The sequence below is a fragment of the Limulus polyphemus genome, unplaced genomic scaffold, assembly GCF_000517525.1.
Source record: "Limulus polyphemus unplaced genomic scaffold, Limulus_polyphemus-2.1.2 Scaffold779, whole genome shotgun sequence".
Taxonomy (NCBI): Eukaryota; Metazoa; Arthropoda; class Merostomata; order Xiphosura; family Limulidae; genus Limulus; species Limulus polyphemus.
Window position 1 is genome coordinate 416,788 of NW_013666389.1, and position 7,534 is coordinate 424,321.

Genomic DNA, 7,534 nt, shown 5'->3' on the forward strand with positions numbered 1-7,534 from the left:
TAGCGCAGATAGCCCTCGTGTAGCTTTGCGCGAAATTAAAGAACAAACAAACAAATCTTCTTGGTAGACGAACACTTGATCATAGAGTGTCTGATAAAGATAGAAATAAATGCAAGTGAAATAACGTATTAATCAATACATCATTGTAAACGATATGAAAACACCTTAGAGTATTCAGAGCCTCTAGATATCAATCTCTTCTACGGTTAGAGGTCACAGAGGGGGGAAAATTCCGCCTAATTGTAAACACATATTTCTTTCTAATTCATTTAGTGTGTCAAAGCTGACGAATAGTGGGACTATATCCTACATATATATGCAATTATAGGTACTTGATTACACGTTATCAATATCGAAGTAGTTCTGTAACAGTACTTGTTTCATTTAGTTTAGGAATACATTTAGAAAGATAGAATAGATTATATTTACAGTAGCTAAGTTGTCCATGATATGACTAGCAGAACTATAATATACTGTAGGTGTATGAATGTTGAATTCAAACTGATTGTAGTCCAATTAGACTGCAGTTTATATATGGATGAGTGACTCAGATTTGACTGCTTCCTGAACATTGCAAAATAGTCTTAGTCAACTCAGGACTGACGTTTGTCATGTGGCTATCAATGACATCAACTTGAGAATCAACCTGTTCTATTGTCATACAATATATGAAAACAAGAACTGTTATATTTCGTGTTATTTATATATATTAGCACTGATTTGTATACTTTTTAAGGGAAAATATAATACATGTTACCATAACATTGTTTCAAAATATATGTCAGTTTGAAAAATTATATTTTTTGAGTCTGAAACATCAATGAGCAATTATAACATGAGATTGGAAGCTTGTTAATATTTAAAATGTATGTCAGACTGAATTTTAAACTGTTTGTTGTAGACTGATATTAAAAATTAGGTATGTTTCAACTTATGATCAAGCTTATCAACACTACTCTGAAACATCTCTGTTACCATTCGGGTATATACAAATATAATTCGTTGTATTGTATAATGAAATCGTAAATATACATTTCACGTCTCTCTATATTGATGTAGTTTTTAAGTCTAAATAGATATCATGAATATTTAAATTAACGAGTAGAACTGAATCGATCATAGTCAAACTATCTTTCACTTTGAAAATATTCTAAGTTATATTTTCCAGATATTTGTAGACTGACCCTGTCTGGACTTTTGACTGATTGCTGTATATTGGCACAGTTTAGTCTTACTGAGTAGTGAGTGCAAAATGTTTTTGTTGTAAAGTATGGTTGAAATACAAAAATTGCACTTTATCGCTAATAAACTAAGTTCATTTGTGTTATTGATTACCTAGTAAGTTTAATTTGATAGTATAATATAATTTCTTATTTGTCAACAAATATATACATGTTTGGAAGTGTCATGACTTTAGTCTGGTACATATCATTACAAACTAGTAATATATATATATATATATGTGTGTGTGCGTGTGTGCGTGTGCGTGTGTGTGTGTATATGTGTGTGTGTGTATGTGTGTGTGAGTGTATGTGTGTGTGAGTGTATGTGTGTATGTGTGCGTGTGTATGTGTGTGTGTGTGTATGTGTGTGTGAGTGTATGTGTGTGTGTGTGCGTGTGTATGTGTGTGTGTGTATGTGTGTGTGTGTATGTGTGTGTGAGTGTATGTGTATGTGTGCGTGTGTATGTGTGTGTGTGTGCGTGTGTATGTGTGTGTGTGTATGTGTGTGTGTGTGTATGTGTGTGTGAGTGTATGTTACAAAACTTTCTAATTCCAGACATTTATTTTCAAAACAATTGACTTTTAAGAGATTCCTTAACTTTGATGATCAACTTATAAAACTGAACATGAGATTTAAATAAACGTCCTTTTCAAGATAGATAAATCTCATACATTAATTACAGAAATATATTAGCGATAAGTGTTTTACATATAAAATGTCAGGAAATGCAAAGAGTATGTCATGCAAGTCGAATATAGAAGTGAAAACTATAATCAGTACGTTAAGTACATGCTAAGTCATAAAAACACACTTAACTGTCTCTTTTAATATTTATAAAAACAAAACATTAGGTGTGATAAAAACTTTTAAACAGTATCTTAAATGTGTTAATGACACTATCTTCTTATAGAAACAGATCTAATACAGTTAAATATATTAATGAAAACTATAAACAGAAGTTGAGACACATTGAAAATTGAAATGTGTATGCAACCCTATGGAAGTTTCGTAACAGCTTTCACATTCATAATACAAATAAACTTATAAATGAAAATTACAATAAAATGAAATGAAATATAGACATTGATGACGTAATCACAAGTTGAGACACCCTAGAATGAGCTCATCATCCTATGGAACTATTCCTATACAAACACTATACTTAGTAACTCCATTTGTCATTATAAGATGTATGCAATATATAACCAAAAAAAGTAAAATCAAAAGTCGCATTAAAAATAAGTTTTTATTTTACTTGTGTTTAACAGCTTTTAGATTTCATGCTCATAATTATATTTTAGTAAGAATAGCTTGCTATTTAGAGCATAACATTGTAAAATCTGTACTCAAACAGAATTGCCCCCCAGTGGCACAGCGGTATATCTGCGGACTTACAGTGCTACAAACCGCGTTTCGATACTCGTGGTGGGCAGAGAGCAGATAGCCCTTTATGTAGTTTTGTGCTTAACTTCAAACAAGCAGAATTTCTTACTTAAGTCCCACATCCGGTGAAATTGTTTTGATGAATACAAGAAATAACTCTCATCAGTGTGAGCGTGAGATGTAGTATTGGAAGTTAGTCTGAGTCTCATGAAGTATAGTCATGCATAATAATAAAAATTTACTGACTGCTTTTATGTTCTACATAACAAGTCATAATTCATAAATTATTTGAAAGAGCTCCAGGAAAAAACAAAACAGGTAGATATGTACTTTTTTTTTATAAACATAAAGCTATCCATTTATCTGTTTATACGTCCGTCAATCCATCAGTCGTCTACCTGTTTGTTAAAAGCTAAAGCGTTTTTTGAAGATTCTGTTAATATTATTTTTGTATTTTTTTACGAGAATAACTTGGTCAAACAAGATTTGTTCGAACTGTAAATGCATTAAAAAATGGAGAAAACAAAATGTCTCCCTAGTTTTAATGATCTTTTTAAAGCAACTTAATTTTGTGAAATTGTTGTTTTATTTACTTTTAGTGTTTCGTTAAACAAGGTAATAAAAAGGGTCTTTATAAATACTTGTTAGATCATGTTGATCCAGTTTAAAATAATCCCCAATACGACTTTTTTAATTATTGTATTGATGATGAAAATGTTCTGATTTAAACATGAACCGGAATTTCAGATCAAAAGTAAACGGTTCACCAGAATAAATTATGACATATTTGTATCTTTTAAAATTCTTACAAGATATCTGGTTTGAAAATTTATCAAAAGTATTTTATCCTTATCAGAAAAGTTGTTTTGGAGTAAAACCCTAATATAAAGTTATAACTTTAAAGCGAATTATATTAGTTCGCAGTTATGAATTAGTGGAAACGCGTAAGACGACAAAATAGAAAAACACTAAACTTCAAAAATCACCTACACCTTGATCTTAAGTTGTCTTTATTGATTTTTGTAGGGTTTATCTCTTTATTAGCAAGATTCAAGCGTGTAAGTGTTAGCTGCATAGGGTAAGAAAAACTATTACTTTCAATAAGAATTTCAGAACGTGAGGATGAACAAAATTAAATAGAATTATTTCAACACAGCTTACAAAGCTCGTTCCAAAAACACCTCATAACATTTTCTTAAAGGATTTCGCCATGAACCACGTGAATTAAGCTTTTCTTCTTAATATAAATTTCTACTCAAACACAATTACTCAATGTAGTCTGTTTTTGTATGTGTGTTGTTTATTCATGGTTAAATCTTATATTTCTTTGATTTTTCTAATTCCTAATTTAATACTCTTAGCGGTATTTTTCAAATTCCAAAAATTTGGGATTTTGTATTTTTTTCATGTTTCATGTTTCATGTTTCATTGGTAATGTCATAAATTTACAATGAAAAAGTGTTATTATAAACATTTTCAAACTCGTCTAATTCAAAGCAACTTTTATTACTTTAGATAATTATCTACATAATTCTAGTATCAGTTGGGATGATTTTGTTCGGTTTTAAATGTCAGTAAAACTAGCCATCATTTGAGTAAAAGAGATATCTCAAGAGAAAATGCCCTGAAGCTATATTTTTCTTTTAATTTAGAAATATATATATAAAAACTGCAAGCGTAATGTTCACGTATTTCATAATGCTTTCTTGTCACGTGAACTTTTTTGAAAAGAAAACTGATATACTAATTCATTTTTGCAGTGGAAAATGTTAATTCCAAAATAGCCGTTTTGCAACCCTCCTGGGCTAGTAATGACTCATTGACTGCATTCAACAACTAACATCAGTGTTTGGTAATAGCTATGGTAGACCTGCCATTGTTACATTTTACAGTTAGACCAAACATATAGACTTTAACAACTTCGCAAATATAAAACTTCCTATAAAGAGTGAACAAAAGTCATTGTTCTATAACGTTCTAGCTTAACTGCGTTTTATTCGAAATTTGAATATTTTGCTTGTATGAACATTTGATTTTCACTCTTAAAACATAAATTTGAATACCATTAGTTTCGAATATTTCCCTGTTTTACAAAATGATGATATTTAAAGTTTTTTTTATAGATCTACACTTGTTTATTCACATGCAATACCATTAATATTTTCTTTTTTTGCTTTGCATTCTCGTAGTTTGTATGAAGAGGTTCTTTTCAAGTAACTACATAAAGCTAGAGAATTTGTGTTTTAGAACATTTATTTAACTCGGCTGCGTTTATAGTCTAACTTGTCTCACTCTTGAATTTAAAATGGTTTATTTTATGTTATAGTTCACATTGTTATAATTATTGTTGTTTCATTCACTTTCCAAAAGAAATAGTTTATTGTTTTTTAAACTAAGTGTGTACTTGTACTCCATAAAAAATCTCAGCCAAGAAGAACAGTATGACATTAAAATTAAACACTTGTTTATTTGGAAAGGATACGTCTTCCTACATATTTAGCATTTCTTGAAACTTTTAATTTCTATTTATTACTCTTTCGTCTTCACAAGTTTATTTTGCCCTTATACGAGTTTGGTAACTAAATTTTCAATTTGGTATATTTACATCGATACAAATTTGAGAGTGGTTGCTATCAACTTTATTTAGCAACTTACATATAACATCTACCATTCTATGATGTACATTGGCAAAATCGGAAAAACCCTATACATAAGAGTAGAACACATTGATTCTATTTATAAGTTACAGCATGTGTTATAAGATCGTTTATCACTAGTATTAAAATGTCTTATACTACAATATGTACAACAGAAAGTATACAATTAGAAAATAATGAAGTAATCCTACGTTGTTAATAATTGAATAATAATCATAACAATCTCTCCTAGGTTGGTGGTTATATAATAATGAGCAGATTAAATAACTCTTCATTGTTAGCTGTATAACAATTCAATATACATTGTTTGTTATATAACTACGAGTACAGGAATTAATTTTAAGGTACAATAATTATAGATATGCATATAAATTTGACTAGATATGCCTGAATAATAAACTTCATATATATATATATATGTATATTTAATCAGTTGTTAAGTATGAATATTATTTAAGTTCCTTTCACAGCCTTTTTTTTTAGAAAATTTTTAAAGCAAATTTTTTTGTGAAAACAGAAACCACTGATAATTAGTCAAGTTTATTTGTGCGTTATCTTTTTATACAAATTCTTAGTTAATTTTCTGCTCCCTAGTAGCACAGCAGTATGTCTGCGGACTTACAACGCTAAAATCCGAGTTTCGATCCCCGTGGTGGGCAGAGAACAGATAACCCATTGTGTAGCTTTGTGTTTAATTACAAACAAACAACTTGATTTTCTAGAATATGGTAAAGGTAAAACAATAAGAATTAAGCACGTATGTTTGTGTATTAATAATATTCCCATCTCCTTACTAATAGCAGCTACAAAAGTAATGATGAATAGAAAAATTAAAAGAACTACTCCAGAAACAAGGGTAACCATGGAGGATATCAGTGACTAGTGTTCCATATCCTCTTAATATAATGGATGAATCCAGTTTTTCAACACTGCATAGTGAACTATATTCTACGTTTTGGTTTATAGATGACATGGGACAAGGTTCGTAGTTCAGTTCTTCCCGAGGGAACTTCTTACACAATTTCTCACTTCTATTTATTGACTGGGAGGTCGTTCTGGAAAAAGAGCGAGAACAACAGCTTTACGACAATAAAGTTTATGACTTTCACCACCAGACGGTGTTAATGGGGTACTTCATATGTAATTACAGTTCAACTTTACGGCATATATATTGCGCTATTTTTATATTTCATGCATGACATGAATATTATTCACAGTAGGAAAATATGCAGTAAACAACAGGAAAAAGTTAGTTAGGAAAGCTAAAGCTGAAAAAAATAACTATTTCAGTAATCCACCACTCTCGTGATAAACACTGAGGTAATATTGTGATTTATTCAAATGTCAATGTCTGTGGAAATGGAAGAAGAAAAAAAGGTAACAATGTTGGATTCAACTCCACGTGCTTTTCTTTCACACGCACAAGTTCATAAAGCAATCATAAATAGCTTGCTTGCGATAGTCATTTTGAACAATAAATATTAAATTACTTGTTAAGTATACCACAAAATTTCATATGCATGATTTACCTACTATGGATGAGACAACAAGGATGTACGCATTCTTCAAAAATAACTGGACACTTACATCTGAGCATAGAAACACGATCACTTTGTCAAAACTACTTGACCACTTGCGCCAACCCAGACAGATAAAACAAGTTAGCATGTACAATATAGCATAAAAGCAGTAAAATTATGCAACAGCAACTCGCGTACAGGGTAAAATAAAATTGTAAGACCAAATGTTTACAAAAAGGATAAAAATTCCGTAAAATGGCCATCCTCTCTAATAGCACTGGTAAACGTAAAATTGTTTATGACCAGTAGAAATACGCTAAACACACTGCCGTCAGTAAGAGGAGGCAGAAAAATGATAAAATTTGATTAACAAAGAAATTAGTACCACACTATTCAAACACTAGCTGGTGGTCATTCCATACTAAAATATACTAATAAATTTAAAAACAAAAAAAAACCAATATGGTTGAAATCCACTAAACTTTCAACAAACAAACGAGCTTGTTATGAAAACCCAGCAAAGGGTAAAACATTCTGATCGTATAATTAATGTGTTCTGACAGTATAGTACAATCTTTTACAAGTGTACTTTTTGTTTGAGAGTGAAAAGAGGGTGTTTTACTTTCTTCCGTTTAATCTTTAGTTAGTGTTTTTACTTTCTTCGGCTATACAGTACAATGTTTAGTCATTAGTTAGTGTTTTTACTTTCTTCGGCTATACAGTACAATGTTTAGTCATTAGTTAGTGTTT